General features: G+C 33.4%; 1 long non-coding RNA gene across 2 annotated transcripts; it reads right to left on the reverse strand.

The window, feature by feature from the left end:
- Positions 1–984: 984 nt before the first annotated feature.
- LOC106050699 (uncharacterized) lies at positions 985–17,193 on the reverse strand. Of its 2 annotated transcripts, XR_008774711.1 has the most exons (8): positions 16,533–17,193; positions 16,260–16,398; positions 14,189–14,324; positions 12,994–13,084; positions 10,390–10,590; positions 8,345–9,693; positions 6,672–6,846; positions 985–3,564 (listed from the first exon to the last, which is right to left on the reverse strand). It is a non-coding gene; the product is annotated as an uncharacterized LOC106050699 (long non-coding RNA). The 2 variants fall into 2 exon arrangements; XR_008774710.1 differs by having other exon boundaries at positions 16,260–17,193.
- Between the last annotated feature and the right edge of the window lie 6,839 nt (positions 17,194–24,032).

Genomic DNA, 24,032 nt, shown 5'->3' on the forward strand with positions numbered 1-24,032 from the left:
CTAAAAAAATCAATTTAGTTTTATTAATTGTATTCATTTATTTGACTTCCTTGGAATGTAGTGAAATGACAAAAGATCTAGATTTATCTTTTCGATCTTATTAGGATAAGTTGTTGTTTTTTTTATGACAGTGTTACAAAGTACCATTACTTGCTCTCTCTCAAAAAAAATAAAATAGACTCTAGATCAGGGTTTCTCAACCTGTGGGTTGTAACCCCTTTGGGGGTCAAATGAACTATTTGCCATGTCCCCTAAGATGATCTGACATTTTTTTTTATTTTCATCTGAATTTTTTTTTTAAAAACATGTAACAAGCATATTTGTATCATAATTTGTATCCATTTACATCTACAACCATAAGGGAAAGAAACTTTACTCAAATTACATAAAGATAATTTTTATTAATCCAATCAAATGAAAATTCAGTTTGACTACAATTCACAACCTCAGCATAACTATTGTACAATAACAATATAGATGCACATACACATTCATAACCAGAGCTTTTTAGATTAGACTTCTATGTACTTCTCGATGACGACAGCTGATCTTGTTACACTCTGACCGAAAGTGGGATAAAGGATTTTTAAAATCTTTCTGTTTTAGTCTTAATGGAAAGGAGACGACAGCTGATCTTGTTACACTCTGACCGAAAGTGGGATAAAGGATTTTTAAAATCTTTCTGTTTTAGTCTTAATGGAAAGGAGACGACCACTTCGTTCAGATTTTATGTAACAGTGGTTTAATGGGAAATATCAAAGAAATTGTGAAACGATCGTCAAGCATAAATAAAATTAAAGTGGGGGTGACAAATAAAGATCTTAGAACACTGACATATTGCCAGAGGATACAGAAGGCACTTTTAGTGAAGGTATACATTTTTTTTTTTCTTAATTACTTCTTTTTTTTACTTCTTCTCTATTAATGTCATTTGAAAATAGATGTTGCAGACCACATCTCATTTCTTTCTGAAATATTTTTACAACAATTGATATTGCTGTCCATTAAATGTGTTGAGACACCATTGCAGGACACAAACATTTCAAGTTATAAGGCAAATTTAATTAATAATACCCCATTGAATAATAATTCATGGGAAGCATGGTCGAGAGGCTAAGTACGCTACCTATGAAGGTATTAAAAGTATATATTTTTTTAGTTAGCTTTTTTTAGCTACCCATGAAGGGGGTTCGACGCCCAACTTGGGCAGAGTTGTGTTTACTGAGCGCCTGAAGGCAGGCAGGGTTAAGTTCCAATTCTAATGACTAATCTCTGTGAAACATGTTTTTTCTGCCTGTCAAATATAAAGTCTAATACAGAAATAAACAAGATGCAGAAAATATAAAATTCCTAATCTAACGAAATAAAACAAGCTCAACCTTCGCACTAACTTTGGCATATTTGAAAATACTGTTGCATCAATTTTGTAGTTTACTGTGTCAAAAACTACACATTCTCTACAAAAACTAAATATTCTCCATGCTTAGCAATACTAGTTATGAATATTTATAAACAGGTAATAGAAAAATAAATAAATGAAAGTCATAAAAGATACACTTTTTAAAAATTAAAGCACAAATTTATTTTTAACTAAATAAAGCTTTTATGTTCATTTTCTAATAATGGAATTGCTATCATGGATATCTGATATATACATTTTGATAAGATTTTATATTATTAGCTAAATTACATTTAATTAGGCCTAGAACCAAAAAAAAATGGTTGGTGGTTGCCACCTAGTTGAAAATTGTATTAGAGGGTCTCGGAGCTTAAAAGGTTGAGAACCACTGCTCTATATCTATCTCATTAATGTTATTAGGATTGGTTTTGTTTTTTTACTTAGACTGCTTCTAAAAGGAAGTAGACTTATGGAAAAAGAAAATTATTGCTTGAAAAATACAGAATTGTGACATTTAAAAAAATGTTTTATTTATAGACTGTGACCTTTTGAGGAAATACCGAATATAAAATACAAAGGTTTGATAGGAAGCTTGTATTTTTTTGCGGACAGCGGTCGTCAGGTTATGAATATGTAAAAAAAACATTCTTAGTGAGCACCTAGGACGCTAAAGGATCCTGTGTACCAAATTTGATGCAGATACGTACAACAGTTTTGCCCAATTTCTGGTTAGGAAAAATGCTCCCCATGCGCTAAGCAAAGAGGGGTAACTGAATAAAAAAAATATCAAGAAATAATTATTTTGAAAATATTTTGAAGATCTAATTCTAATATATAACAACTTTAAAAATAGAAGGATATGTCTAACTAAAAAAATATATACTATTAATACCTTAAGAATAAAAAAAATAAAAGGTTTGAAAATACTCATTTTACCAGCTGGGGGCTTATACACTGGGTCTATGGGCCTGTTCATTTGAAAAATTATTTAATAAATAAAAATCTTCCTGATTTTACTAAAAATAGAATTAGTAATCTCCACAATGATGTGTAATCACTCCTGCAAGGAGAAGAAATCTTTTATTTAAAATGGTTGTTTGAGGTTTTGGGATGACAGTTAAGTTTTTACTTTATTAAAAGATAACTTTCATTACATTTTCTGTAGACATACCACAGCTGATAACATTGTTTCTGTGGCATATTGGCAAGATATTTATTATTTTTAAAATCAAACAACAGTAATTGATTTGATAAATGCTTAGTTTTGTGTATGTTTTACTATGTATCACACAAACGGATTGGAAACACACACACACATCATACATTTCATCCTTAAAAAAACTAAAATTTTGTCATGGAAAAGTGCTACTAACCCTGTAAAAAGATAAAGCTAGCATATTTAAAAGGGGGTTTTAGAAACATTTTTCAATGGTTTAGGACAAAAACGAGAAAACATTACTGACAGCAGAAGGAGCTAATGGATTAAGAAATCTCATGATCAATGAATGTGTCAGTCAGTGGTATTTAAGAAATTAATATATAATAATTTGACAATCATTAATATATCACCAAAACAACAATTTTACTTGGTACTATATAAACTTTGTGTTGCAATAGAAAAATATCATCTACATATTTTGACATGCAAATATAACATACATGTACATGAAAATTCAAATAGTCTTTAAGGCACATTGAACACAACCATTCACTCGCTGATGACATGTTCTTAAAGTTCCTATCTCATTACTGGATTAAAAAAGCATTCAGAAAAATTCACTAAAAGCTATGATGTACAGTGTTTACTTTTTCATTTCTTTTAAATTGATAGACAATATGTGGCTTACTAAAATGCTGATTGTAAATATGTGTATACAAAGTTATTGTTGCCTGGTAGTCTGGTATGTGCCCTGGACACTTGTCTTAATGATCCTAGGTTTGAGTCCTGCCCTCCTGCAGAAAGTTGTGAGTAGGATGTACTAATCTTTAACTCTGGAGAAACATTTCAGACATGCAAAACAAACCAAAAAAAAAAAAAAATTAAGAAGTCTAGTCTAGTCTAGATTGCCTGCTGAAGATGATGTGTTTCGAACCAATAATTATTTCATTGATAGATAGCCATCAATATCCCATTGCAACCACTGATTGCTTGATTATTCATCATCCTAGAAAAAAAAAGAAAAAAAGGTCAATTAATTGATAAATATTTATTAAAGTAATAATTTTTAAAGCAATAAAATTATGTTTATACTTTTTATTTCAGGACTTGCACCTAACCCTAAAATTCTGACAATTGTCTTTTTTTTTTTTTTAACAACTGCAGAAAAATAATATTGCATTACAGCAGTAGTTCAAGATTTATTTCATTGGTTTTTAACATTTGAAAATTGTGATTCTTATAGAAAAAAAGCTCAGTTAACTGCTAATCTCTTTCTGTTCCCTAAAACAGGAAACTTTTTTAGGTAGATAGCTGTCTGCTTATGCAGTATGCTCGCTGGACTGTCATTCGGTCATCTTGATGGTCCCGCTGCAGGAAGTTTGGACTAGAAAGTAAATTATCTTTCACTTTGAAGGAACATCCAAAAAAATGTACAACATTTTACAATAACTTTACTCTTAATACCATTTTTTCATTCTAATTTTTAAAATATTTTTTCATGCTACTTTTTCCTTTACTTTGCTTTTATATATTGTTAAAGACATTTATTGGTTGTCAATGCCGATTCAGTATGGAATTTTCACCATAATTTGCACCACCTTAAGTACATTATGCATTTTGAAACTAAAAAAGTGTTTTTGGTTATAAACTGCACCACCAAAGTTGTTTTATTCATTTTAACAAGTGTGGTCGAACTGGATATAGTTCAACCATTTTTAAAGGTATAGCTGACTTAAGAAAGTGAAAGGTTAGTAAAACATAGTGTACTTTCTATCAACATAGCACTTTTAGCTCCCCAATTACCATAAAATATAATTATGGTTATATACCGGTATAGTCATTTATAAGTAAATAATGAAATTTTATCATCTAAAAAGACAAATACATGCTTGTGTTCAGATTTATTTTTTTATAAGAACAATCTTCGTCTTATAAATTACAGACCTTCCATTAAAAGAGAAGAAGATTACATCCAACGCATATATGTGTTAAATCTAATCAAGCATATATATTAAATTGAGACTCAGCTATGTCATTGGTTTTCCTGGCTGATTCATGCTGTAACAACACTAGGGAAGAAGGAGCACTTATATAAATTTGTCCTAGCATATGGAATGAGAAATGTGTCAGAGTATTTTATTAAGTTGCATTTTTGTATTTGTAAGTCATAGATCATGTCTATGTATAATTGCTACTTTATAGTCTTCTGTTCTGAACTCTCTAAATTTAATGATTTTACTGATGGTGTTACTCTAGTCCAGCGTTACTTAACCTTTATTGTTCTGCAACTCCCTTTTTATTATTTTCAGTATGTGGCAGCTCCCTACCGCAAAGGTATCTCCATTCATAAACCTTTGACTTTGTAAATAATTCTACAATTCACCTAATTATCCTGTAAAATGTCAGTATTGTATTGTTTTTTTTTTTGTTGTTCTATATAGAATGCAATCATCTGTAAATAGTTTAACTTTGGTTGTTTCACTTGAGCAATTAGGTAGATCGTTTATATAAACAAGAAATAGTAGTGAGCCTAAGACTGTTCCTTGAAGTACCCTTGAGTTTACACTATTGGTATTGATTAGGAACTAGAAATAGTAGTGAGCCTAAGACTGTTCCTTGAGGTACACTTGAGTTACAAATTGTTTTGAAAATGTTTTACATGTTTCGCATGTTCCTTCAGAGTTGAATATATTTTACTTCCTAGTCCAAACCTCCCACAGGATGACAGGGGATGGCAGCATCCATTATTGGTATTGATTTGATTTGGAATTAGAAAAAGTAGTGGGCTAAAGATTGGATGATGAATAATGGACCATTAATTCCAAAATACTGTAATTTTTTTTAGCAAGCTGTGGTGGTGAACTTTATACAATAAAAATATTCTAATAAAATGGCATCTTTTTGCTCAGTATTATCTAAGCCATCAATTAGTCCTATTAGTTGAGTTTTACATGACCTAAAGCTATGTTGGTCTGTTCAAAGCACATTTTGTTTATCTAAAAGGCTTATGATATTCATACATATTGTGTGTTCTAGTATTTTACATGCAATGCTGGTGATTGATACTGATTTGTAGTTTCCTGTATCAGATTTATCTTTTTTAAATAGGGGACTGATATTAGCTTCTTTCCAGCAATTCAGTACTCAACATTTAAGTGATGCCTTAAAAAGTATTTGAACACCAGTGTTACCTCCTAATGTTTCACATGTAACTTTTGAGTGAATCTGGTGTCAATGGATATTTTTTTTTTCTATAGTTATAAAGTTTTGTTTGGAGTAATGCACAAATTGTAAGACAAATTTCCTAGAGGATAGTAAATATTATTATTACTTAGTTCTTTGAGTAATCTAGTAGGAATAACATCAGCTGCAATGCTTTAGTTGGTTTCATCCTCAATTAACTAATAGTTTTAGATACTATTTTCTTGTACCGGTATATCCTGTTTTCGAATAGGTTTAAATTAAGCAATATGCCTTTGTTTTCTTGGGCCATAATTAATTTGTCCATTACATTTTGATGTTCAATTTCTTATGTAATTATTGTTATGTCCCTTATGTTGTATGGGTTTTAATATTGTCAGAAAGTAAGAGATAAAATGATATACAAAAATTACGTTGGTTCACACAAAAATGGTTAATTTAATTAATGATATTTCTCAAAAAATATTTAACTTTAATTTAAAAATGTAAAAAAAAGCAAGAAAACAGATGAATGCCATACTTTGTGTACAATATACCTCGCCTATAATTTAGAGGTGAGCATGTCAATATCATTGTCTCAGGATTAAAATTAAAAAATCCAGTGCATGGATGGCTAATGTATAATATATACTGTAGTATAAAATATTTGAAAAATTTAAATTCTAGAAAGTTTTGTGTTGTTTTTTTTTTTTTTATATTAGAACAAGATTTTAGTCACAAATTAGATTTTTAAAATTATATTACTTAAAGTTTGTTTTACATGTTTCTGATATTTCTTAAGAATTGAAGATTATTACATCCTAGACCAAATCTCGTGCTGGAAAGTGGGGTATGGCAGTGGGCAGAGTTTAATTATGGGAGCATCTAGACATGTAAGCACATGATAAATAAGCAGGCAGCCATCCAACTTACTTAGAATTATATAATCCTTCAGTGAGATCAGTCATTAGATTTATCCTCAGCCTCATACGATCTGCTATCTAAGATTTTGAAATCTTCCATGATGGTAAGGGGCCATGTCATGTTGTCAGCCATATTTCCATTTTCCTCATTTCAGCCTCTATTGTAGCTGCCTTCAGGGAAAGCGCTAGGTAAATTTAAAATGCATTGGTTGTAAATATCTGTGAAAGTATAAAGTTTTTAAAAAATTCCTACATCTAATTTTAAATTATGATCAAATCAAATATTTTTTAAAATTTATTTCAATTCAATGAAAATCTATAATATTAACATTATAATTATAGCTTTAAAAATCAAACAGCACAACAAAAAAAACAGCTTCTTTTTAAATTTGAAAAGTAAAATAAAATTCTTTAATGTTTTTCATTAAACAATCTCAATTGTATTTTAAAAGTGAATGGTTTTAGAGTTTTAGTGAAACTGAAATTCTCATGAAAACTTGCATAAATAAATAAATGATTTTAAATGCAAGATAAAAAAGAACCTGAGGGCACAATGTATGACACTTCTAATGCATTATAGATTGAATTGCTAAAGCTGATTTCTAGAAATTTGCAAAATAACATGAAAAAGGGTCAATTCTAATTTTAAAAGTTTCCATACATTTATCATCTGGAAGGTCTTACTTATATTTATCTAGTAAAATAAAAGTGGTCATCTTCACACAACTTTTCTATGCACATATTGTGCCGTACTTACAAACACTCAACATAAGCATCAGCAGCTTGCTATCAATACATTTTGCTTACGCTGTTGCATTGTTTGATCTAACATGGGCAAACAATTGTAAAACCACACTATCAATAGCATAACTTTGGTGAATGCATGTAAAGACAGTATGGAAGCACTGTTTGTTGTCTAACTGCTGCAATGAGCAGGGCATCTCTACCATAGGAGGAACAATCATATACCAAAGGCAATCTTATATGTGGCAAGCTTAAACAAGGACAGCTTAATAGATGTGCCATCAGAAAATCTTTAAAGACCAGCTAGGCACAGGCTTGCCTTAGAGAAGTACACCTATCAGCAAATAGCTTCCAAAAATGACAGCTGAAGCTCTTTTGCAAAGGCCTCAAAAATACACTTTAATTACAAAAAGGAAAGCTACAATAAAAAACAGACTGAGAAGGCAAAATGGAATTAAATTAAGTACTATCAGAAAGGGGGTGCAGTGGCTGAGTGGTTAAGCACTTGGCTTCCAAACCTGGTTTCGAATCTTGGTGAAAATGGATTAATGAAATTTTTTATTTTTAGGGCGCTTCCGAGTCCACCAAACTCTAATGGGTAACTGACTTGAGTTGGGAGAAAGTAAGGGCAGCTGCTCATTAACCGTTGGCTTAAAAATAGATGACCTTATCATCTGCTCTATACAAAGCATGGTCTGAAAGTGGACCAAGTGAACTATCAGAAAACGGCAATCTGCGTAGCAAGTGCTCAAATATCATAAATAGGATAAAGAAACCATGTAAAATACTGCACTTTTCCTATATCTTCACATTGATATATTAAATTTTTAAAATAGAAAAAGATGATCATGCTTTACTGACAGGGGTACTTTAAAGAACTAAAGTATTTAAAAAAATACGAGGAAGTCAGTCGTATACTTTGTATTTATATGGTCATACCTTCTGTTTCATGATTTGATTTGATTTGTTGATTTGAGGCACATCGGCACAATTTAGGCCATGTCGTGCCTGTTTCTGTTTCATAAGCTGAAATTCAAGACAAAGTTCTACAATCATGCGAGGCAGCATCATTTTTTTTTAAAGGTGCTCCGCTTCAGACAATTATTGATGTGAATTATAATTTTTCTTTTATCAGTGATTTTCTTTTGATGATGATCAGGATAAAATAAAAAAAAGAATTTAAAAAATTATACTTTGACAGAATTATTATATATTTATAAAGATATTTTAAATGCATTACATAACCCAGTTAAATAACCACACCCCAGAGCCTCAATATTTTTTTAAACCTTATACCCCTGAACCAGCTGGTGTTTTCACCCCAAGACACTGCTTGACAATAATGTAGCTAGTTGAAAACTTGTGCTAGAACATTTATGAAAGAAAAAAAAAATTGTTAATAGAAATATAAGGCAATTAGATGATGGTACATTCTTAACATTATTTTGACTTTTCCCAAATGAAAATATGAATTAAAAAAACATGTTCAATAGAAGATGGTATATTCTTGACACTATTTTTTTTTCCGAAGTAAAATATTAAAGAGGTTCTAACTAAGGCAAAAGACAGAGAGGAATGGAGAAAGATGGTTGACAAATCTTGCATGTTACCCCAACAGTCCATCAGACTAAAATAAATTATGGCTTTTATATAGCGCTACTTTCATGCTTATAGGTAAAGGTAAATGTAAGGTAAAAAATATAAATGAAATGAGTAAGATTTAATAAATCATATTTTTTTTAACATAGTAACAATGGGATTAAGCAGCTAAGACAAATTTCCTAGCAATCAAGGGACAGTGCCTGCCGACCTCCATGTGGTACTCCCTGCCAACTGGAGTAAGTTCACCCTATTTACCTGCCTCTGAATGCTCAAATGGTTGGTGGGGTCTGCACAGTCATCTGGTGTACAAACTGGGTCAGCAAAGATAAGATTGGTCAGCCACCATTCGGAAGACTAGTAAAAGTACTCTGCTCTTCGTAGCACTTCCTCATTGGTTATTTTATAATTCAATTAATCTTAGCTAATAAACACTTAAACTGGCTCTTCAGGTAATTGTTAGAAATACAAATAATTACATGTTTAATCTTTAATTAAGAAGTTTGTTACATTTTCTTCCATTTGGACTCTATGATAAGTTTTCTTTTCTGTTTTTCTTTAAGTGGCAGCTTACCTCATCTGGAATCCATTTAGCGGCTAAATCTTCTAAAGGTTGCTCTCATGGCATACATAGTGCAGTTGTCAAGCAATAAGTATCACAGTTAATCTGTCAATTGAAGTGCAGGCACCTTTGATGTGAGATATGAACACAAACTATATGAATTTACTCAGACTATACCTAAATAATAACTTATATTATCTCATAAAATACAGATATGTTACTTGAAAAAAAGGAAATTGACTATGTCCTAAGCATGTCCCTGTGTCAATTTAGTCATGCTTGTTAATCAATGATTTAAATTTTGCCACGTCATTGGTTTTCACTGTTGACTAAGGCAAACCATTTCATGCTCTAATAGCACTAGGGAAAAAGGAGCATTTGTACAAATTTGTGCTAGCATATGGAGCAAGGAATGTGTCTGTGTATTTTATTAGAATTTTTTTGTTTTGTATTTGAAGATTATGGTTCAGTGTTTTTACGTATAATTGCTACTTTACTTTGAAATCTTCTATCCTGAAGGGTTTCTAAAGTTAATGAATTTACTTAAAGGTGTTTCTCGACTCAAATGTGAATATTTATTAGTTATTTTATTTTGTGTCTGTTTCAGTTTCTTTATGTTTAAGCCTCAATATGAACCAGTAAAAGGGAGACACCAAGTTTTAACTAGATTCTCTTCCTAACACTGCAGCAGAAGTCAAGCCTCATGAATGAAAATAAGTTTAACCAATACCCATTTGCTTCATACCTTTCTGTCATCAAGCACAGTCTAATTATCTACACTCATCCTCTAATATCAAAGTCTAATTTATAGTGACATTCTCACCTGAATGATCCTGGGTAAAGAAGTGCAACATATTGATGCTACTGATTGCTGCTGCATAATATATAGATGACTCTTTTCTTTGTAAGAAAGACAGCTAATGGAAATCAATAGGTCTACACAAAACAGTTGTACTTGCTCAGCCAGGAAGACATTACATCAGCTGATTTAGCCACCCAAATAGATTCCATGTTTTTATAAAATCTAAAAAAAAATAAAAAAAAATAGAAAAACAATTAAAAAGAAAAATAATTTATTTTGGATATTACTTCAGAAATGTCCACAGAAACAATTTAAATATAATGAGTCCATGGGATCTGATTGTCGTTGTATTAGTCCAGGTCACAATCAATAGAAATAAAAACAACAAAGTTATGACTCAGTTAAACATATTATCAATTCCTATATTGACTAACGTATTTAAAAATCAAACAAAGCATTAACGTTTAAAAAAAAAAATGTTACAAATAAAACAATAACATCAAATTAAAAAGCTATATAACCTTGGTTAAGCCAATATTGGATCATGCTTCCTCTGTTTGGAACCCTCTCAACTCAAGAAAACATAAAGAAATACAAATACAATACATATACAAATATAAAAGTGAGATTTATAACAAACAAATATTAAAATTTGATTAGAGTAATAGACTAAAAGTGATTAGTGAAAATCACAAAACTTAGAGACACTTCAGAACAAAAAAAGTGAAGTAGCTATAATACATAAAACAATGAACCATAATTTACAAATAGAAAACAACCTAATGAAATACACAAAGAAAGAGGCACATTTTTTATTCCATACACTAGAACAAATTCGTACAAGTACTTTCCTAATGCCATTAGAGAATAGAACAGGTTGCCTGATTCAGCCAGGAAAACTTAGCAGAGTTTAAGTCATAGAATAACATGCATGATTAGATTGACACATGAAATGCGTAGGACATAATTACCTTCTTTTTTGAAATAAGGTCTGTAATGTGTAATATAAGATAACAAGATGTAAATATTCATTTGTTATAGGTTATTGTTATTGGTAGGACATGTTGTTAAAGCGCTTGGCATCTGAACCGATGGGTCTAGGGTTAAAATGTCGGTGAATGCAAAATAGAACCATATTTTTAACAAGGGAATATTTACTTTTGATTACAGTAGCACCATTAGTAAAATCACTAAATTTTAAGACAATTCAGGACAGAGGTCTAAAAAAATTTAATTATCGTCTCTGTTGAAGTAACTTTTCAGTAATTTATAAGATAAGATATTCAAAAATAGTTCAAAAATACTTTATGTCTATGCATAATTCTGTGGCTCATGAGGATGATGGGTGTGATGTGACAAGTACAACAATCATCATCCATTACTTTGAAAATAAATGTCATGCATGTGAAGCAAAAGGAGACGCGATGGCTGAGTGGTAAAGCGCTTGGCTTTCTAACTGGAAGGTCATGGGTTTAAATCCTGGCAAAGACTGAGATAATTAATTTTGGAATCTTTAGGGACGCTCTCAGCCCACCCAGCTCTAATGGATAACTGACAGTCTGAGAAAAATAAAGGTTGTTGGTTGCTGGCCACATGACACCCTCACGGCGATACCCTTGTAGATAAGTTGCTTAATTGAGTTGTTATGTGCCTTGGACTGTCATCCAAGGATCCAGAATTTGAACCCAGCCTGCCATCACTGTAAGTTGTTTTTTTAATGGAACATATCTTTACTTCTGAAGGAACATTCAAAACTTGTCAAACAAAACAAAACAAAACATATAAATCTCTCATTTGTAATAATTTGGTTCCAAAGTGCACAAATACTCTAATGTTCTATTAAATATTAACTAAAATGACACAATTTAAATCCATCCTTTTTCTCCTAAGATATGAGAGCTGTAACATTGGTAATAATTTAATTCCAAAGTACACAAGTACTCTAATGCTATATTAAATATTAATTAAAATGACACAATTTAAAACAATCCTTTTTCACCTTAGATATGAGAACTGTAATGGATCTAATTTTGAGTTAAATTTTTCAAACTAAAATAGTTTAACAATTTTACTTCTTCTTCTTCGTTCTCATTTTTATGCTGGAGTGTTCAGAAGACTATACTAATATATGAGTGGTTTCCAAATCAGAGAGCTCTCCATATAGTTTTCTTTCCATTGGGTTTTTTGGGGCCGGGGTGTTTTGGGGCTAGTGTCTTGTATGGGCCTCTTGGTAAAGAGAGCGCATGGTCAGCATTCTCTGGTGACACTCCACACGGGCAGATTTCACTGGTTCCAATTTTGAGCTTCTGGTACATATGTTGTCTCATTCTGTTGTGTCCGGTCCTGAGTCGAAAGATATAGACGCTGATCTTGTTGGAATAACTTATAATGGGCATTATCTTTCTTGTGTTACAATTTTCACTAAAGATTTACATAAAACTGGAGTCAGTGCTCCAGATCTATTTTTATTATTATGCAAAGTATTTTTATGTTTTTGTCATTAAATTTTAGATTGTTTTTTAAATACTGGAAAAAAAAAAAAAACTTCAATTCATTTCACTAAGAATCTCTGAAAAAAGGACAAGAAATGTCACAGAATTAATCTTAAATTTCAAAACTACTTACCAGTAATGAACATTATAGTCTTAAAAACCAAATGTAATGAAATCAAATGCTTTGTGATCTGCAGTTCAAACAACACAACACTGAGAAGAAACTGAAAATAAAAGTTAAAATAAAGAGTTAAAGCAGCATTATTAGAGTTAATTTCTGTATTTTTTATTATAATTTAACACCTAAAAAATACTTATCAATCTTAAAAATTACAACTATTGTGTCAATCATTTCATTTTATCAGCTCAAATGCAAACAAGTTATGGTACCAGTAAATAGAAAAAATAATATTTTAAAAACTTCCCTTATTTTAATTGAAAATGCATCAATTGTTTTGTATCCATGTAAATAGTTTAAAATGACTTAAATTCCATTTACTTTCAATACCATATAGGTTTGTTGTCCAAAAAGGAAACCATTTGGTTTAACCTTTTTGAGTGCGATCGTGAGCACCATTGGGATTTGTCAAGTCTGTGTATGTTTTTTCTCATCCTATTGGTCATTTCAGTTGACCTTTTTATTTGGATGAGACTTTTTGAAATAGGCATACTAATAAGTTAACACAGTTGCGTAGGTTACTCACCTGGTCTTGTGACTTTACTGCGTCTGCTATCTTACACATTGACAAGAGTCCCATTAAATTTTTGGGGGAAGAGTACCGTTTAATTGCTGCCATATCTCTCATCTTACTGATGTTTATATTTATTTTACCAATCTTATTCTTGCCATTTCAGTAAATGCTTTGCATCTCCCATTAGCTTAGTACATCTGTCTTTTAAGTCTGTTTAAGGATCCAAGGATCTTACACAGCTAATACAACATATGCTTGACCTTTCTAATAGTATCATAATATGTATGTTTTGTGAAAACTTCTTTAAAATTGTTACATAATAAAATAAGAGCTTTAACTCAACTTTAACTAAAATATAATTTGATGAGAACTACTCAAGGCTGGGATTTTTTATTTCGGGATCTTACTTGGGGAAAGTAAATGCGGTTGGTCATTGTGCTGGCCACATGACACCCTCTTTAACCATAGACCACAGAAACAGATGACCTTTACATCATCTGCACAGTAAACCATAATGTCTGAAAGTGGATATTTTTAGTCAAGGCTAATGTAGAAATGTAATTGTTACAGCTAAATTTGTAACTTTTTTTTTTTTTTACAACATGCACAAAATGGAAGATAGGAACATTTGTTTACCTCAAACATGCCTGTATTATGTTTAACTTTAAGGAGATCACAAGTTATCTGTTGACCAGTTTCTTAGGGTCTCTTCAAGTGATGTAGCTTATCTCTTTTCTCATTAGGTCCTTTCAAGTCCATGACAGAGCATTATCTGAAATCATGTTTTGAAAATGCTGAAGATAACATAAATACCTTTTAATACCATTATTATAGGTGTAGCTGAAGTGTAATTATCTGCCTTCTACTGTACTGAGGGATAGATCGCCTTGCATCAATGAAGTGGACACTAAAGAATGACTGTTGCTAATGCTAATTATAAATTATATTATAAATCATAAACATTCTTTAAAAAAACAAAAAAAGGTTATTACATGCAGCTTAACCATATTCATGTGTTAACCTAGTCATAACTACTCTTAACACATAAGTACACGTTGATAAGAGAATCTAAATATCTCTACTAGATGTTATTTGTTTTCCTGTCTGATTCAGGCAATGCCTTCCATGCTCTAATGGAAGAAGGAAAAAAAAGAGTGCTTATAAATAGTTTTCCTAGAGTATAGAATATTTTTAAGTCTTTTTGACTATTGTTGTGGGTTATATAAAATATTTTCCAATTTGTAGGTTATGGCTATCCTAGAGACAAGGATCATAGCAATGGATTGATATGCTGCAAAAGGATCATGAATATCACATTTAAAGACTGCATCACAAACCAAGAGATTAGAGACAGGGTTACTACACCCCAGGATGACCTGCTAACTATTGTAAAACTCTATGGCCTTATTACAAGGTTTTCGGGGCTTGCAAAGACCTTCTTTTAAGGAACTATACCAAGAAAAAGATGAAAAGGCAGACAGAGAATGTGATGGTAAGACAACGTCAATGAATCAAAAGGCCTGTCACTGAATTAAATTCTATTCAAGGCAAAAGACAGAGAGGAATGGAGAAAGACGGTCAACAAATCTTGAGTGGTGCCTCAACAGACCAACAGTGCTATATATGCATCATTTCTATTTCATTTTTTACTGCTGTCCAAGAGTGTCTATAGTTTAGTGAAAGCGCTTCTAAATTAGAAGATAAGATGTGTTCAATATACTTATATAGCTAAGTGGTTTTGAAATTAGTTTGTGTTTTTGTAATCATATCATCTAGCATACTGTACAATGGCTTAATGTTTAGATAAAAACTTTAACGATTGTATAAAAAAAAATTAATAAATTGACCTTCATATTGTATATTTTCAGTTTTGAAGATTCTCATAAAAGCAAAATATATAAATTTCTTTTTTTTTTTATATGATCATCCAGAAATGATTATTTATATTAATTTATATTATACACATGTGAATAAAGATTTGCAAGGTGAGATCCCTAGTGTGTATATGGAGTAGTTAATAGATTAACAACTAGAACAGACACAAAATAGAGCAGAAGTGAGATTTATAACAAATGAATGAAAATTTACAGTTAATTAAAATAACAAAGTCTAATCCTCTACAATAACACAACCTTTCAGACTAATGTTCTGGAGTCATCTGTCCTAAGTTATACCAAATTACAACAATGTCACCTATGTTGCATCATTAAGATAAGATAATAAGATAGATTATTTTTATTGATCCAATCTAATGGAAATTCAGTTTGACTACAATTGACAAGCTCAGCGAAACTACTGTACAAAAACAATATTGATTAAAAATTTGAACAACATTCACACACGAAAACATATACACATTCACAACCAGCGCTTTATGAATTTAACTTCTATGTACTTCTCAATGATGACAGCTGATCTTGTAACACTCTGACCGAAAGTGGGATAAAGGAGTTTTTAAATCTTTCAGTTTTAGTCCTAATGGAAGGGAGACAACCACTTCTTTCAGATCTTATGTAACAGTGTTTTAATGGGTGCAGGTTGTCTTTAAGAATCATGAGTAATTTGGAAAGGCATCTTTCTTGGATAAGCTCTTCAAGAGATGATAGCTGTACTTGAGTGATATACAATGCTTCTAAGTCTTTGTGCCAGTGAAGTATTACCATACCAGCAGGTGATGGAAAAGTTAATAAGACAACCAATCACTAACCTCTTACCACCATTACCATAGAAACACACACACCCCATAACACTGGTGACCTGTGAAACATGTGCGACTGGTATTGTGCATTTGTAGATCTCTAAAGAAGGGGAACCACTTTGTTTCTTTGCCAGCATTTTAAATTGAACTGAAGTAAAAATAAAGGTGGGTTAAAGTCGTTGACATTGGCTTTTCTGGCTGATTCCGGCTAGTAAGATCTATATAGTTACTTAGTAAATTATTTAGACTTATTTTAACTAATCAACTAATCTAGGAAATTACCTCTAATCTAGATTATATCTAGATTCTAGTAGATCTATTAGTGCTCACTAAAATCTAGTCTGCAGCGGCTGGTACTCACTTGAGTGAGTAGTAGGCTAGAGCCAATAGAGGGCAATTCCATTTTTAAATGATTTTTATTTATGCCAGTCACTGAGTCAGTTAACTGAGACTCAGTTAAACTGATTTTAAAGTTACTTAAAGTGTTAAAGAAAGCCAATTGCCCTGAGTCTGAGTAAACTCAGTTGGCGCCTAAGCTGGTCTTTAATTATAGTATTTACTAATACTAGATTCTATATATTAGTATAATATAGTACTACTAACCTAGCCTATGCTCCTACCTAGTGTAACCTAGTCTATTACTATCGACACTATCGTCTATAGTCTGACTCTGAAGTCTGAGTTAACTGAGTACTATGTCTATAACTATAAGTATATAATTATATAGACCTACATCTAATATTAAATATATAATAATAAGTGTTTCTGTAGGGCATCACTCTTACGCTGACCACCAACTTTACACACTTTATTAGCTGTTCACCCAACCAAGTACCAACAATACACAAGTTGCAATACACTACTAGATCTAGATCTGGATAGATTTTGAGTCTAGATTCTAAAGATCTATTTAGACTTTAGTCTAAACTTTAGTCATTCGCTAATCAAACACACTATCGCTCTCTTAAGTCAGAGTTTGTAAAGGTATAGATAGATATCATAGATATCTAGATCTATATAGTTATTTAAAAACTAGCAGTGCTTTCTTAGACGAAACAGCCCAAAATCGTGATTGCCGGCTACTCAAGTTGTCTAAGCAGTAGCGGCGACTCCCGTGACTATTGTTGTTAAATTGGCACAAGTCTAGATCCAGAATTAAGTTCAGAATTTTCTTAATTGCCACGCCGGAATGACATATCTCCACCTTCAAGTTTATGGACATTTAACAAGCTTTATTTTCTGATGACAATGCTCTAAATAGTCTTAGACCTAATATGTTAGAAATAAAGAAAGAAAGAAAGAATAGGTCTACAATGTTTTGTTTGTGTTACATTAACTTCTACAAGGCCACTGATCGAAAATTGTATTTCGACGTATCTACTGTTTCTTTGAATGCATCAGTTGTTTGATTGGGAAAAAAAAAAGGGGGTGGGGATGGAATTATGTGTGGATGATATCGACTCGACCAAATCTAAAGCTTGTGCTGTGACTGCTGTCTTTCCATTACGGTCTGAGATGGATCATTGTTGACTGAAGGACGACAACATTGCCTAACAGTTGTGAATAATATTCATGCCAAGTTTAATATTGTTAAACGGTGTCGATTTATTTATGAATAATATAACAGGCATACATATAGAAATTGTAGGCTACAATGTGCGTTAGGTCTATAGTGATGTTTGGATGACTGCCTGGTCGTGTGGTATGCGCCTCGGTCTGTCATCAATAAGATGGTCACGAGTTTCACCGCTTCCCGCTGTGTTATTGTGATATCTTAGTTACACATCTTGTATATTTTTTGAGTGCTGGAAACACTAGAAAATGGGGATTATGAGGGGAGATATAAAGGACCCACTAAAGTTTGGCTAGAAAGCAGACGTGTGTATAATCCCGAAGTAATCTCTTCGATAATGTCACTATCTTCATTTTTATAAAGCTTATACAACTTATTCTGTGTGTCTGTCCGGTAAAAAGTTTGTACACGTTCTTTCTCACACAACTAATCAATCTCGGATCAAGTTGAAATTTTGCACAAATAGCCAATTTCTTGCACCTGACAAAACAAGATTAGCATTTGATACGGTATCGAATAAGAGAAAGAAAAATTGCACTTAACAGATGTGGAATTAGTCCCAATGAGGAGGCTCAAGCCCAGAGTTCAAATTCAAGTAGTGCAACTTAAAAAAAAAATGCATTTCAAAAGCGTCCATGGAAACATTCACCCAGATTCCGTCTTCTTCCCTCCCCCCTTTTTCCCTTTTCTAACTGGTCATAAAAAGTGATAAGATTATAGCTCAATGAAAATGCTAAAAGCCTGAAATTGCGCTAAACAAAAACAATTGGTAAAAATATTTCTAATAGCACAGATTCATTATTGTTATTCTAGATCTGATACAAATTAAATTACATGACTGATCCAAACTAATTGATACAATTGCACTTAGGCCCTACTATAAGGTTGTTGTTTTTTTTTAAAGTATTTTTTAAAGTTTCTTGTTGTTATTTTTGTTTAATTAGTCTGTTTATTAAGACTTATTGTCTGGATGACTCCATTTGATCTTTGTATGGCCCCTCAATGTTTTTATTTGTGAGGATGATCACCTACATGATGCTAGATGTGTAGGTCAAGCGGCCTGGTACTGTAACGGGTGGCCATAGTAATGTAAAGTTCCCTTTCAGAACTTGTGGTCTATATGGCAGATGATGTAAAGGTCATCTGTTTCAGTGGCCTACGGTTTACGAGGGTGTCATGTGGCGAGCACAACGACCAACCGCCTTTACTTTTCCCCAACTAATTAGTGCTGAGTGGACTCAGAGGTGCCCAAAGATCCCGAAATTACAAATCCTAGTCTTCGCCATGATTCGAACCCAGGACCCCCGTTTAGAAGTCAAGCACTTTACCGCTCAGCCACAGCGCCTCCTGGCTTATGCCGAATGGTGGGTTCTTTCAAGTAGCATGTACTTTTATGTGGTTTTTTTTTACAAAGCTAATATCAACTTACTCTGTCTGTCTGTCTGTCCTCCTGTCTGCTGGTAAAAAGTTTGAACATGTTATTTTCTCCAAGTTCCCATTTTTAGATTAAGTTAAAACTTTGCACAATTATTCATTGAACTTGGCATAACATGGATCAATAAAAAAAAATAACCAATTAGTTAATTAATTATTGGTGATTAATTATTTTGTTTGATATTGAAATAAGGGGAATAAATGTTAGCCTACTTAATGAGAGATGTGGATGTATATGTAAATTTAATCATTTAGTTTTTTAATTAATTATTTTTGTTTTATTTATCACAAAGCAAGCTAAACTCTGTCATTTTCATATAAATCTGTGGTATTTTACGTCTCCAGGTATAATCTCTTTCCTTAGCAACTTCTTGTGTGACCAAAGAAGCAAATCCTTGATACACAGCTGCGGTCACAGGTTGGGCAAATGTAATCACCAAGGGCTGTTGCACTACACCCTTCTTTCTACTACTGTTGTGTATGGCATCTACAATCTCCGACCCTTCCATGTGGATCTATCCAGTGCCACTTTTTCCCAGCTGCTAGTGTCACGTTTCCATACATACGTATACCTCAAAGTGGACGACCATCGGCTCTCACGCCTTCTGTTAGATCACCATATTCAGAATGTCTTGTGGATGTCGACCTTCTGGCACTCTATGAACGTGGCCAAGCCAGCCAAAACGTAGCTACTTTGTTTCGTATAAATGGCAGTAATTAAAAGGTTCTTTCCCTTAAATTAGCTTTGTTTTTTAAACGTATTCTTTTTCTTTCTATTGCTCTTTTGTTTTTGTGAATATTATTACATATTGGTTATTACCGCTAGAATTGATTATCATTACTATTTACCATATGCTTTCTACTTGGAATCTGGAGGGTGGGAGGAGGAACCTGCACGCTGATCTAAAAAAAAAAAAGGCTCTAAAGATTTTCCCATAAATTTAACAATAGATGTAGATCAATATCGCTGAGAAAAGAGTTACTATCTCGTTGGCCACGCGGAGAAAAATTTAGTTTACTGTTATAATTTTTAAAATTAAAAAATAAATAAATTTAAATTTGGCTATCTTATCTTATCTTATATAATACAAACGTTACTTCAAAAAAGAAGATGATTACGTCCTACGCGTCATGCATTTAGTCATGCATATTAACCAATGACTTAAATTCTGCCAAGTCACTGGTTTTCCTGGCTAGCTCAGGCAACCCATTCCATGCTCTAATAGCGCTAGGGAAGAAGGAGTATTTGTACAAATTTGTCCTAGCATATGGGACGAGGAATGTGCCTTTATCTTTGTGTCTTTTAGAGTATTTTATTAATTTTTTTTTTTTGTATTTGAAGATTATGGTTCAGTGTTTTATGTATGATTGCTACTTTACTTTTGAGCCTTCTGTCCTGAAGGCTTTCTAAATTTAGTGATTTTACTAAAGGTGTTACTCTAGTCAAATGTGAATATTCTTTTGTTATGAATCTCACTGCTCTGTTTTGTGTCTGTTCCAGTTTCTTAATGTTTTCTTGAGTTGAGGGGTCCCAAACGGAGGATGCATATTCTATTATTGGCCTAACCAAGGTTAAATAACATTTTAGTTTCATGTTCTTATTTGATTTATAGAAATTTCTTTTAATAAATCCTAATGCTTTATGTAGTTTCATCAATATGTGGATTCCATGACAGTTTTTCATTTATTATAACACCTAGGTATTTTGCGTTTTTAGTCTGTGTTACTGGTTTGCCATGAATAAGATAAGTGGAATTAATTTGTTTTAGTTTTGTTGTTACTTGGCTAGTGAAGTAGATCTAAATATAGATCGGTTTTGAAAGGACTATCGCATTCTTGACCGGAGGAATTCCAGCTCCCGTCGCCTCTTCGTGGCCCTCCGGAGGAAACGTCCGCCAAGGGAGACGGATAGGCAAAGTACGGCAGCGCACATAACTCTCAGTGGGCTACCACACGTACGGTCGAGATATTGTACATTGCACGTGGTAGGGATGTAACAAAGGCTCGCTAATCAGTCCAAGCCCCCACCGATTCGTTCCCTAACGGGGGGCATACGGGATGTGATGGACCCTCGCACGGGTTCGGTGGAACATTATAGGCATAAGAAGGGCCCCCACGCGGCTCGACCTCTGGCCTCGCACGGGAAGGAGAACCCGTGCCTGGCTCAAGGTGGCCGTGTCCTGCGACACACTGCATGTGAATACATGATCAATTCGGATAAGGTGGGACTTCGGACAGAGGGATTGGTGAAGAGCCTATGCCCCATCCTGGCCATGGATAAAAGTCAAGATGTCCATAATAGGGAACAGGACGTTCTCGGACCTTAAGGACATCTGAATCGCATTCTTGAATGGACTATTTCCGAATGTAAGGTATTATGTATTCAAGAGTTTAACAAATTAATGTTCAGGAAAATTTCGCGTATCACCTTCTATGTCGAGAACTAAAGTCATTTCATTAGAATATTATAAAGTCTAGTAGATCTTTAACATTCACAAAACCGGAATACTTTCTCAAATGTAGAAAGATGTTGTTCTAGTGTTTTTCTTGTTTGCATTATTGTATTGATGTTCTAGCTAGGCCTACCTTATATCAATATACACTTTACGTTATGTTCAGGGAAACGCCTCTGGGCGTCAATTACTATTACAATAATTAGTTTCTATTCTCCAGTCAGATGTGACTTTTTTCTGGAGAATGTATCTTGTATTGCTTATCAATGGTTTATTGTGTGATCGATGGAGCTGGTTACTTAAAATGTTTTTCAATTTGCCCAGCAGACGACAACTGAATGAACAAGAAAATTATTCTATTTCAGTCATAGATAGTTTGTGTAATAAATTGAAGTCTGCTAACATTCGACTTTGTCAGTGTGTCTAAAAACATAGTAAAAGTTAAGTACCCCTTTCAGACCTTGCGGATCTATGAAGCAGATGATGTAAAGGTCGTTTCTATGATCCAAGGTTAACGAGGGTGTCACGTGGCCAGCACAAAGAGCAACCGCCTTTACTTTTCCCCAAACTAATGTCAGATACCCATTAGAGCTGGGTGGACTCAGAGGTGCCATAAACATGCCGCATTTATATAGGTCGCTGTCTTCACATGGATTCGAATAGAAATGGTAAACGAAATTAAAGACACTAGCCTGAACCAATTGAACCTCCTTTACGACCGAACCGAACTCGAACTTTAAAACTGATTCGTACGAAACGAACCGAACTAACTGCCCTCATCATAACCGAACTGAATCCAGATTTGCAATATTGTAAGTTTAGCTATTTGCACACTCCTGAGATGCATTTCAAACACATTAACAATAATTACCTCCTCGTAAGCAAGTGTCTTGGGCGCTGACACCAGAGCTTGATAGAAAGATCTTAACAATGGAATTAAGATGCTTCAGAAGGATCCTGGGTTTCACTTTTTTTTTCAAAGACCGTATCACAAACCAAGAGAAGTGTTTGGACCCCTTGATGACCTGCTAGTTATTGTAAAAAACAGAAACTAACACTCTATGGTCATATTACAAGGTCTTCTGGGCTTGTTCTCCCTTCCTTCAGGGAATAATACCAGGAAAAAGAAGAGGCAGACAGAGAAAGCAATGGAAAGCAAACATAAAAGAATTGACGGACCTGCCATTGAAAGAGGTTCTATTCAATGCAAAAGATAGAGGGGAATGGAGCAAGACGGTTGGCAAATCTTGCATGGTGCCCCTACGGTCCAAGGGATAGGTGAAGGTGAACCTAGAGTATTGGATTATTTGAGTTTAGTGAGGTGTTATGGAGTGTGTTTGTGTGTGTGTTTATATCGTGACGGTGGGAAGAGTTTAGCGATTGTATTGTGAATGTGCAACATAGGTGGAGTTGTCGACACTTGGTATTAGTTGACAGACGACTCCAGAGCGTAAGACTGAAAGGTTGTGTTGTTGTAATGGGTTAGATTTTGTTACTAAAGTCTACTACCATTATTTCATGATCTGTGTTTAACATCAGGTCATTACTAATTACATTTAATGCCTCGATGTCTCAATAGGTAGAACGTAGCACATTATTTGTGTTTTCTCTTTATTTATATTACGCTTCAAGTTCAAGTCTTTTAAGTTTTAATTAATAAATTTAATTGAACCTTTTTAGTTTTGCTATTAACTAATTTCATAACATCGAACTGAACCCGAACCTTTGATCTGACCGAACCGAAACCATACTAGCTATCGAGTATGAGTAGAACTCGATCTTAAATCTTATCGAACCGAACATTAAACAAATGGGTTCGATTCTCATCTCTAGATTCAAACCCTTACCCCTCGTTTCGGATGCGAAGCACTTTACCACTCAGCCACATCGTCCTCATAGACATAGCTGGTTTTCTATATATGCGTAGTCTACATCTCACGAGCAGAGCCCTAGCACAGATATACACACCAGTCGATGTAAGTCTACACACTCAATCCCTAACACAATGTAACAAAGCCCAGAATAGGTTGTCACACCCGCTTCCAGCTCACGCTGTCCTAGAGAAGATCTCTGCTAGCACGAGACCAATCGTCATACAAGGCCTGAACACTGACCTGCAACGTCACAACCTATGGGCAGTGGAGACCAATAGCTAGCTGCCACATTACAACTCTGTTCGACGTAGCAACGAGCTCGACTGCCCACATGTTGCTACGTCGCAGGTCAGTGTTCAGGCCTTGACTTTAACGATTTGTCTCAGCTAGTACCTATGTAATATTTTTCATTTCAAATGGATTATGCAAAACGTAAAAAAACACAATA

The sequence above is a fragment of the Biomphalaria glabrata genome, chromosome 14 (assembly GCF_947242115.1).
Source record: "Biomphalaria glabrata chromosome 14, xgBioGlab47.1, whole genome shotgun sequence".
NCBI lineage: Eukaryota > Metazoa > Mollusca > Gastropoda > Planorbidae > Biomphalaria > Biomphalaria glabrata.